Source organism: Sinohyriopsis cumingii, chromosome 12 (genome assembly GCF_028554795.1).
Source record: "Sinohyriopsis cumingii isolate HCF-2022 chromosome 12, ASM2855479v2, whole genome shotgun sequence".
NCBI classification, from domain to species: Eukaryota; Metazoa; Mollusca; class Bivalvia; order Unionida; family Unionidae; genus Sinohyriopsis; species Sinohyriopsis cumingii.
Genome location: NC_142972.1, coordinates 35,091,957 through 35,104,069, shown reverse-complemented (window position 1 = coordinate 35,104,069; position 12,113 = coordinate 35,091,957). Strand labels below are relative to the sequence as shown.

Genomic DNA, 12,113 nt, shown 5'->3' with positions numbered 1-12,113 from the left:
AACACAGCTCTGTTGGATATCCGCAAGAAAACTTTTCGGAGTTGGTCTCCATGAATTTCGTTCCCGGGCTACATGCGCGGCAACACCCGGGACAGTAAAACAGTGTCGCAGTAACGTATCAGTGTCCGTCGCATGATATTTTTCTGCGAGTTTTTTCATTTCGTGCTGTAACGCCGCCGTTCTGTATATTTCCCCGTCGGGTCTCACAAACTGATTATATTCTCCATCTTCGCTCGAGAATAACCACACCGACACTGGATCGGTTTTACTTATCCGATGAATACAATCAAACATATTTCCCGAGTAATACTTCACAACACGGTCTCGCGGAAATATCCTAACCTGGTCAGTCCAAGCGTGACTGTTATGATCGATAATATTTATTGAAGCTCCATTGCGATTATATTTTGACTCGTACAATACCGTACCGGTTAACGATGAAACCGTTATAGGAAATCTCAGCGAGCGTTCCAACGCGGCAACATCATTTATTGACGCTCCTGTATCCGCTACTCGTTTAGCCCATTCTGTTATTTTATTTTTTCTGATCTCGGTTAGACCATTTCCACGTGGTGCATTTTTAAAATGTTCCATTACTCGCTCAGCTACACAATTCATCCTTGACTCTGTCAACGGCGACACCCTCATCGGGGCGAGTTTATCGACACTTGGTTTCTTTATCGGATAAATTCCATAAACGACCGCGGTCACAGGATACGCTTTGGCATAATACGGTTTATCAATCCCAACAAGTACTCCCGGGTTTGAGTCTTTGCTCAACAAAATGGTTTTTCCGCGCGGATCAAGAACAGGGTCTAGTTTGTCTCTGATAATCCACTTTCGGGTTCCCTCGTCGTCGACTCCAACAATAAATTTTATCTGCACGAAATATCTTCTATCGTCGAGATACTCAATTATATTACGCGCGATTGTATCGTTGATGGTACCATCAATGATGAAACTCAAGGAGTTTTCACGGGAAACTCTTCGATGAGCGATGCTAGCATCGCCGGGGATAATTTTATATGAAGACCACGTGTGTGCGGCACCATCACGACGAAACTCTTCTTTGGCATCCTTGATAACACCAATTACCGTTGCTAACTCTCTTCGTCGACGATCAGTGGTTAACCGGTCAAGATCGAATCGAGAACCTGCGGGTTTTATTCTGGATAGTCTTTCAAAACTCATTATTATAATTAAGACAAGTATTTAAATAGACAAATATATTATATATAATGAACGGAAACTCAAAGAGTTTCTCATGCAAGTGGATTAAACTAAATTCATCAGCGCCGTGTAACAGACGTTGCAGAGGTGAATACTGTGGACAACATGCTCAACAGGTCCGCGGTGGTAGTTTAGGACCGATGCCGTGTATCAGATGCGGCATTGGAGTACGAGGAAAAACGCAATTATGTTCAGCGTGTGGGGGAAAACGCTATCGAGAACTAAAACGGTATTATGATAAAAAATATCCAGCCTCGAACACTCTCTCGGAGCGTGATTACATAAATAAGTTTTCAGACAAATTATGAATTAGACAAATGATTTGCTTATAGTATAATGAATCAAGAATTCGTCCCCGAACAAGAATTTGTTCCCGAACAAGAATTTGTTCCACATCCAACTATTCCAAATTATGAAGCGTCGCACGATGGTACAGTCAGACACTGCCGGCGACGGAAACCAATCGGTGTTGTATCCAATACCGGTTATCTAAAATTCCATGCTGGAGAAAAAGATTATCTCTGTCATCGTTTCGTCTATGAATGTTTCCATGGATTGATCCCTAAGGGTCTTGTCGTTGACCACGTTGACGGGAATCCGACCAATAATGCCATAAACAATCTTCGGATGGTCACGCAACGCAAGAACTGCTTACTGGGTAACACAGGTCATTGTAAAACAGTTGGAAAACGGGCTGTTAAGTCTCGAAATACAGAGACGGGCCAAGAAATGATATTTCAATCAATGGCCGCAGCTGGCAAATATTTCGGTATTTGTCAACCTTCGGTACAACGAGTCGCAAATGGGATCTACAAAACAGCATTTTCAAAAAAGCTCAAACAATATATTTCATTTTCCTACATACAGCTTATCCTCGACGATAACTCGTAAACACTCTCATGCAATTTAAAAATATAAAAAATATAATAATATGAATCACGAAAACATAAATGTCATAATTGTTGAACTCGAAAAATTGCAACAGCGTGGTTTTAATATTTTACTAAACGCTGAAACAATTATGTCAGATTTTGAATCGTTGAATGAGCGCGCCGGCAAGAACAATCTCGCCGCGTGTTATAGGTTCATTAAAAATATACAGAATTACGTTTACGGGTCACTTGCGTCGATAACTGACGATCAGGTATCTGAATTCGTTCCACTGTGCGGCGCAGTTGAGAAGATCAGGCTTGGATTGTCACAACAATATGAGACTCGAAAATTAATCAACACCAGGGTACGACGGCTACAAGGTCACATAAAGAATCTTGGAAACGCTAACACTTCCGAAAACTCTTCGAGTTTCGAAAACTCTTCGAGTTCTGACACGGAAATGCCTACGGGTACTAGTGTTTGTGACTCCGTCGATGAGCGATGCTAGCATCGCCAAAAACTCTTTGAGTGGAAAACTCTTTGAGTTTCACACACTGAAAGTGTCTCACGCTTTGTACATTTTCACGGTAAAAAAAAAATAATACATTTTTTTTTTGCGCGAGCGTGGAAACTCGAAGAGTTTCTCGTGCTAGCATCGTTGGAAACGCTTTGCATCGCCAATTTCAGATTTTGGAAATGTTTTACATTTTCAGAAATGTTTTACATTTTCAGGATTAACTCGAGCGCGGGCGCATCAATACAACAATGAGAATAGTTCATAATCTGTTCTCGTTGACACCAAGCTGTGATCATATGATTTTGCTGTAACTGCGTCAATTGTGACGGAGTTAACAAGAAGTCTTCGTTGCCATACACGTCAACGATTATTTTAACGGGGAAATACTGTTCTGGGGGCTGACTCTTTGAGTTTCCAGAAATGCTAGCGTTTCCAAATGCGGTTTTTATTGCCGTGTGAAGAATTTGCTTATCATGAATATGAACTCGTGCGTGAATGTATTCACACATTATATACAACCGTTTTTTTTTAAATGCGTGAGAAACGCTAGCGTTTCCAACGATGCTAGCATCGCCAAAAACTCTTCCAGAAATGCTTTGCATTTCCAATTTGGAAACTCTTCGAGTTTCAGGACTTCACCAGTAAGTGTACCGAGATTGTCTCGCCACGCAGGTCCAGCAAATTTCCCCGTTGGTCGGTGAGTTTGAAATTTATCGTTGACAACCACGGATTATTACACCGTAGATAGACGGGATTGATTGGTTCTTGCACAATCAGAAAACCAGGGGGGTCTTTTGGTGTGAACGTATACAGGATAAACCCCTGCGTCGCCGTCGTTGTGTCAGCGCTAGCGCTGCCAGCGCTGTAGCTACCGTCGATGACGTCACATACAAGATTGACCGCGATAACATCTGTGATATTTACGATCCCGACGGAGATGTGTCTGCCGTCCGCGGTAGTGCTGTTGTCGTGCTTGAGAATAACCGGCTGCGGTTTTGTTTGCGTGTACGACGCGAGAATATCTTCGAAAGATTCATCGACGAGATCTTGGACTGATTTTCGCAGCACGGGTGCGTTATATCCAGGAAATTTAAACCCGGGAATGTCTTCGACGCGGATATTATACAACGTCGCAAATTTTATTCTTCTGTCCGGGGTAGGATCATCCAGCAATTTTTGAATTACTTCTTGATTTATAAATTCCATTATGGATGCGAGTTTGTTTAGTTTTTCTATGGTCGTTATAATACTATTACGAGTCGCGATTTTATCACTGGAAGAAATATACTCTTGAAAATATCCCCGCAATAGTTTTAGTTGTTCTTGATGATATTGTTTGATCGGATTAAATAAACTAGATTCTATCACGGTTATGGTCATAACACGAAACGCAGGGTGACTGGGTTGGGAGAAACTTACATCCAACGAGTCTATGAAGAATGGATTGAAACGAACTCCATCAACTATTGGTGGATTTTGAGGTATACCAAATATGTCGGTCCGCCGTTCCGCGAAAAGGTCGTGTAGTTCTTCTTTCGTGGTCGTGAAATCCGACTTCGGTGGCAGTTCCGGACCCGGCACGAACCCCGGTTGTTCTCGTGGCCATCCTAATACGGTCCTGATTGAGCTGTTGTAAATATCCACGGCGTATCCCGGTGTTGAGATTTCAATGACCGCAGACAGCGTTGGTTCGTGCGCGGTCACAGATATTTTGGCTTCCTTGGTGGTGATTCGTTTTATTTGGCGTTGTATCTCATTGTTGATTTCTTCGATCTGATAACTCCCAGTGGGTAGCGTAATTGTATCCCATTCAAGTTCACGTTGTTGTGGGTCCGCGCTGGGTCTCCCGAACACAAACGAATTATTCGGCTGCAAACCACCAAATGATGCCGACCTGATATTGGGCCAGCTGTGATACACACTGAGCTTTGCTAACGCGATTTCGTTCACCCGAATTGGAGTTCGAAAATTAATACCGAATTGGGGGTTAGTCGAGGACACTGAGATCATTGTGGTCCTTACCGGTGTTGTGTTTGTGACTATTTGTTGAAGCAGTTCCGCTGACATTATTTATTTGTTTAGTTTTCAAATAGTCATTGTATGCATCTGACATTAGTTTGAATTCAGAATCTGATATCAACGCAGCATCGCTGGATTGCACGTCTAACGATGATGATATCAGCGATGATAATTTCTGATATGCGGTCGTGGCTGTATTTAATTTTGTCGTGTAATCGTGTAATTTTGTGTTAGCGCACGAGGATATTTTTTTTGCTATGATGCCGAAAACTCCTGCCGTGGTTGTGGTCGCACAAACAGAGATCGTGGCGGCGACTACTGCTGTTACCGGAGTGACCGCTGATAATACTACTCCGGCGGATGCAACAACGGCGGATACTGAATAAACCATAATATCCAGCACTGTTATGCGTCTGCGGTATTTTTTTACTTTTTGGGACGTCGCGTCGATGACAGTTTTTAACTCAGATTGCCACTCACGAACTTGATTGTATCTATACGCGGATGCTTCCATTATTACTTTACCCGGTGACCAATTAAGGTGTTTCGGCGACAAATTCCAGACAATACCAGTAATTGACTGTGGCTAATCCTTCCGGATTTTCGGCTTCCAGCGTAAAAGTTTCTTCGGTTCTTTTGTTTATCACCACAGACGCAACTCGGGAAAACCTGCTAGTTAAATCATGTCTGGTAGATATCTTAAATTCTACAGGAGAGAGTACTGTCAGTCTGTATATTCCAGTAACATCTGCAGTATGTGTAATAGTCTTGTTTTGTTGTGACCATGTTTCCCTTCCTGATTTTATCGTACACACAAGGTTTTTTGGGGTTACTCCGGCAGGAATTTTAATTAAATTAAATTTTTCCATTATCTGCGGAATTCCATTTACTACGTTATCTAATGTTTCCTTAATTTCGGTGAGTTTCATACTGACGGCATTAGGTTTCCCGAAGAACTCATCTACGGTGTTAAGAACGCTTCTGCGAAGTCTTCCAAACTGGGTCACATGAACATCATACTCAGCTCGTAACGTGGATAATTTGGTATCTATGACGCTGTCGGCTGTGTCCACATACTGTTTGTTTGCTGCATCGTCGTTCGAGGATGGATCTCTGAGTACGGTTATTTTGTTTCCATTCATGCTGAGTTCGCCGGTCATTACGTCGCCGGCTTTTTTCACGCACTTGTCAACACCTTTATCAATACTGTCTTTGATGCTTGCGATTGATATATTCGAGTCCTTGATCCGGCCGCCATCACTAAATGCAACGAAGTTATCCTTGGTAGCTCCAAGAACTCTGCGAATTATATCATTCCACTTAATGTTGCTCGTTCTTAGTTTTCCTTGCCTGTCTTGGAAAATAGCAACTTCATCTGGGTCAACTCCAGCTATATTCAAAAGATTATCGACTTCATCTCGGGTCGCATATTTTGAGAGATCAACATCCGTGCCAGGTTTGACTTTTCTTGTGAAAGGTCTTCCGTAAATATCTACCATTATTTGTTATTGCTGTTTTTCAAATGCGAGCATGAAAATGCTAAGCATTTCTCGATGCGGTATATTCATGCACTACTCGATGCGGAGACGTTGCTGGATTTCTTGAGATTGCATCAAGAACATTTAAAACCTCATTTCCGCAAATGGGCGGATCAATTAATGTTTGTGTTGGTAACGTCGACTGCCACACTGGAACATTATAAAATCTGCTGACATACCTGAGAAACTCAACTGGCGGTGCTAAACCGTACGAATCAAAATAGATAATTCCACGTGGATCGATCGCGTAAGCAACCCAGTGAGTTCCAGGACCGTCTTTGTTGTCGAGATTGATAATGCCAGTTTCTGGATTATTTGGTCGTTGCGGTAATTGATCTCGCATGAATACACCTCTGAAATGTTTTATACGCAATTTTTTAACAGCATCTAATAAATCAAAATTGCTCATTGGAGACTGCGTCTCACGAAGCGTTTTTAAACCCGTTTTGGGTACCATGATGCCGGAGTTCCTGGTAGTCTTAGCCCTGATCCGCGAGCGGATCTCCCCTTTTTTTTGTACCCGTGTCCGGTTGCCTTTTTAAGTGCCATTCCGGCTGCTGTTCCAACTGCACCGAGTGCTGCGGCTTTTGCTACGGCTGGTGCTGCCGCGGCAATCAACGCCGGTATTGCTGCGAGAAGAGGAAATATTCCACCGGTTTTAGTCATGTCCTTGATAGCTGCAGCAGAGAAATTAAGTCGGACACCGGTTTTTGCTGTTAGTGCCTTATTAAAATGTTTAATCTGAGTATTAGTCAACGACAGCTTGTCTGGACCACCAACAAGTTGATCTCGTTTTAGTGTTATTGATGTCCCGCACGTGCTTGCGTTCTTCGATTGCAATTTCTTCGTTTGACCGGAAGTCAAGGTGACATTAACATGACTGTATGACATTATATTTCAGAAACTAATCTAATTGTTACATGTTTTCTACTGGAGCGTCAATAACTCTCATTCGTCCGCCAACACCTTCAAGCAGCATTGCTTTATCGGAGAGTATAACCGCGACAGCTCTAAAACCAGCAGGCGGGCCGAGGGGAAACTCACCTACACGAGCTTTGAAGTGTATATCAACGACAGATTGTCTGGTTAGATCCAAATGTTCCAGCGAAAAGTAATAAATCGGATACAGCGTTGTAAAATCCAGTTGTGATATCTGCAACCCGGTATCAATATTTTGATCACGTCCCATAAATGTCATCAAACGATGATACGCACGCGCGACCTGATTGTTTGCATAATCTATCACTATATCCTCAGATGGTTCTTGATGTCCGTTTATTCGCAGCGAAACCTCAGAGACACCAAGTTTGTCAAATATCATATTACTCTGTAGTTGGGAAGACAACCTCGCATTTTGCTGGAGTGCAACAAAAATATGTCGCGGCGCTGATATTCCCTGTTGTGATGATATATGCCACGTAAACTGCCCGAGACCGGCACCTTGAATGGAATCTGTTGATGTTGTTAACCACGATATCAGTGATTTACCGCCTGTGTCCATGAAAGAGAGTAACCGTTGCTCTTCAACGAGTGATGGGGACATCACTGGCATCCACAAAGCAAGCTTGAATAATATTACTTTACCGCCAGCAACACCGTCTTCTCGCCAGATGGCGTCAACGTCATCACTTTTTCGGTTAAGTACAACTGTATGATTGGCTCCAAAAATAACCCTTCTGACATGTCTGCAAAATCCAAAGATGTGAGACAGTGGAATTGCGCATGAAAATTTCCTACGGTCACCTGATAACATTAATTTACGCGTAGCAAAACCTAAATTGTACTCTGGACTAGGCCTTAATATTGGAAATGCAGCACCTGGTCTGGCCGCAAATCCAGCCGGTTGTGGGTCTACAGCAGTGTCTCGTGCTGTTTGGACCGGAATAACAGATCTGTGTTCAGGATGATCAGAATTATCCTTAGCGAACATCATAGTCGGACCAGCTGATCTAGTGTAATCATCTGAGTATCTCGCTAATCCCAGGATTGTTGTAGCAACGTCAACATTATCCTGAATTATTTCAATTTCTCTTCCGTCAATGCTGTATGAAGCACTTTTGAACAGCGCCATGATACCGTTGTTAACAAAACCAACTCGAACATTAGCTCCGTATTCTGTATTAGCGACAACATCTGTTACAAGTTCACCCGTGACTTCAAGAAATGCTTCAGCGGGCAGGAAATATCTACTTGTATCCTGGACTCGTAATTCAATTCGTCCGCGTTGATTAGGTACTGTTGCCTCATAAGAATAATACTGATAATCGCGCACGGACTCATCTTTTAGTGTTGGTGCATCCATGTCGAACGCTGGATCAGATATAGGTTTAAACATTTTATATAAAATTATCGTCTTCTAAAACGAAATCCGCTTCCTGATATCAGGCTTGTATTTATTTGTTCGGGTGTTTGGGTTACAAGCTCTGCAAGTTTTTGATTGGCAGCCTGATTTATTATTTTACCGACATCCGCTGGCATAAGTTCAGTACTCGCCAGTTTCACCGGTGGTGGTTTTTTTGATCTGCGAATTAACCGTGACAGTCTGTCCTTGATTGACGCGAATGCTTTCCCGGCGAGATCACCAACAGATCCAAGGGCTTTATCCTTAATGACATCAATAGCTTTCATCGACAATTGTTTTGCAATCGGTAATGCCTTAGGGGCTATTCTTGAAAACAAACCAGTAATTGTATCACCGAGACCATCTCCGTAGGTTGCTCTGTATACTGGTAATCGTGAGTTCACTACGCGGACTGGTAACACGCTAGCGTGTCTAGGTTGAGAATTGTGCACGATCATTTTATTTAATTATTGTTTCTCTAACTAAATTTGCTAGTCGCTGTGGTAACCATCCGTGAGTTCATCAATGAGCCCCCGGTATGTACTTATATCCATAAGACCACGCTGAAATAGTCGCTGACAGATACCTGCGGCCTCATTTATAATTTCTGGGGAGTTGTTTCCGGCGCGTTTTCCTCCGATGAGAACTTCTAGTCTGGACACATCGTTGACGACGCTATCAGGACAGATGTGGTCGTATCCGCTGCCTGTTTTCTTTTTTTCTTGTTGTTCTAATTCAGCAATTTTTTCTTCTATTGCTTTAATTTCTTTTTTATTTTTATTATATGCAGCAATTGCGGCTTCGTGCTCAGCCTTATTTTTCTTATTTCTTTTGTCCAGTTCCTCTGTTTTTTGTTTATTTCTTAAAAGATCGAACTGTTCCCTCACCAGTTTATCTCTTTTCATGATTAATTCTCCTATTGTTGCTTCGAGAGACGACGACTGAGTTTGCGGCGGCGACGAAACAGGAGTGGGAAAATCATCATCGTCATCGGGAGCACTAGCACCCACGGGTTCACGCGATAAAAATTCAGGCACTGGATCGGACAGTGTCATTTGCTGTTCTAGAGCTTGTGTTTTCTTCGCCGGTATTTTTGCCTGCTTTTTCATTTCCCTTTCCTGTATTTTTGCCTGCTTTTTCATTTCTTTTGCCTTCATTCGTTGGTCTCTTAGTTCCTTATTAACCCCAATTACGCCAGTTTTTATAAAATTATAGGTATCATCAATTTTAGCTATTCGAGAAATGCCTCGGTTTACTTTATAAACATAATCCCGCCACTCACCCTGAGTCATACCCGAGGCAGCTCCTGGTTTTAGAAAATCTTGCCGGTTAGGATAATTTAAGACAATCCAGGTAGAAAATTCCCTAAGCTCATCTATGTTAGTAAGCGGAATATTTTTTATTTCAGTAATACCATCTTCGGTAAATTTATTAATAAATGTTTCCTTAGCAACTGTCACTACTCCGGCGGCACCTGGATCAGCTGCGGCACCTGCATCTGCCTGTTGCTGTTTAAGTTCTTCTATTGCTTGAAGTAACCCTTGTTTTGATTTGGTAGGGTCAGCAGGATCAGGTTTTCCTACAATTGCAGTTTTGACTTCACCAGTAGCTGCTGTAATAGGCTTAAATAATTCCTCCGCAGATGTTGCAAACTCAACTCGCGCTTCTTGTCTTGCTTTTAATTTTTCTTTGACGGAATCACGAACCGGAAGAAATTTTTTAATCGCGGCTAGTCGTTGTCGTGCCAATCTAGTTGTGAGTGCTTCTTCGATATTTGCCATTATTTATTTGTTTATGATTTAATTTCGCCATGGATTTGTGACAATAAATTTACACGACCCGCGGACACGATACCGTATCGGACTTGATACACTGTATGGTTAACATGAAAATGTTTCCTTGGAAATCTTCGTCTTCCCACAGCAGCAGGGAGGGCGCAAACTACACATGATTTTTCGATGATACCTCACCGTGGAAATTATGTCGGATACGAGTCGGATTTATTGAAGTAACTCGCGTTATATCAGCGGAAATACAAAGCATTTTCAAAGACATTTTTTTTTTGTCTCGTTTTCTGAATAAAAGTGTTATTTCATGGAAATAACGCTTCTATCGGGAATAGTTTCAGTGGATGGGGTGTCTCGGAAAAGTAGCTTGTAGGATTCGCCCCCCCTGCTGCTTGATGCAATAAATTTATTCTAATCACCAATAACTTTTACAAATGCAGCAATCAATTCTGTTTTCATTGCTTTTATACAAGTTTGGTGGTGACTTCTTTTCATGAAAGGTGAGTTGTTTTTATAAAAGATTGTAGCAGGCATGTTTTGATGAAGGATTCACCTGTTGTTGAAGTCACCACATTTCAAGGACCAAACATATGCCCATTTGTAATTGCAACGGCAGCATTAAGCCTGTTGGGAGCATCAGATAATTATAGAGCAAATTATGAATCAGAACTGGCAGCTTGTTGACATAAACAATAAGAAAACAAAGAATTTGTTCGAGTTTGGACAGAGCTCTTCAGTTGACATGTACAGTCATTTTTTTAATCTCAACATTGACATAAGCATTTTAAATTTGGTAGTAATAATGGACCATAGGACTTTGTATTTTCATCAACATATTCAGCGTGTTGACATAAGTGATGTCAATACAAGTGGATAGGACTGTACTGTTATTTGATTAACTAGAGAAAGGAAAGTAAGCATAAAGGAAATGATAGAATTAAAACAATGTGTAAAGTAAAAGGTCAGGTTGGTCACTTAACTAAAATTGGTCATTTAGACTTTGTTTTTATTGTAAGAACATGCCATGCTTAATTTTGCTACACAAATACCAGAAAGCTTGCATGTGCTTATTTTGATATACATGTATATGCACTTATTTTCCATATACACATATTTCCATGCATGCACTTATTTTCCAACTGCTCCAATGGCCTAGTGGTTACCATTCGCCTTGGATGCAGGATGTCGTGGGTTCAGTCCCCAGCTGAGTTATACCAAAGACTTACAAAAATGGTACTAACAACTGCCTCACTGGGCGTTCAGCATTAAGAGGTTAGTGTTAGGACTGGTCTGCCTGGTGTCAGGATAATGTGACTGGGTGGGACATCATGCTACATGTCTGCGGCACGATGCCCTAGTGCTAGACATCACCAAAAACTGCCACATTACAGACATTGTAGATATGACTGAAAAATTGTTAAAGCTACATTAAAAATCCAAATCACATCACACAATTTATTTTACACATATGCATTTATTCATGCATGCACTTATTTTCCACATGCGCATATATTCATGAATGCACTTATTTCCACTTATACATACATATACATATATATATATATATATATATATATATATATATATATATATATATATATATATATATATATATATATATATGCACTTTTTTCCACATATGCATTTATTCATGCATGTACTTATTTTCCACATATGCATAGATATGTTCATGAATGTACTTATTTCCACTTATGCATATAAATATATATATATATATATATATATATATATATATATATATATATATATATATATATATATATATATATATGTGCACTTATTTTTCA

General features: G+C 41.0%; 1 protein-coding gene across 3 annotated transcripts in view; it reads left to right on the top strand.

Annotated features, from left to right (window-relative positions):
* LOC149786241 (uncharacterized) overlaps positions 1 to 12,113 on the top strand; it is a 111,232-nt gene that overhangs the window by 32,515 nt on the left and 66,604 nt on the right. The gene's annotated exons all lie outside the window — the stretch shown is intronic.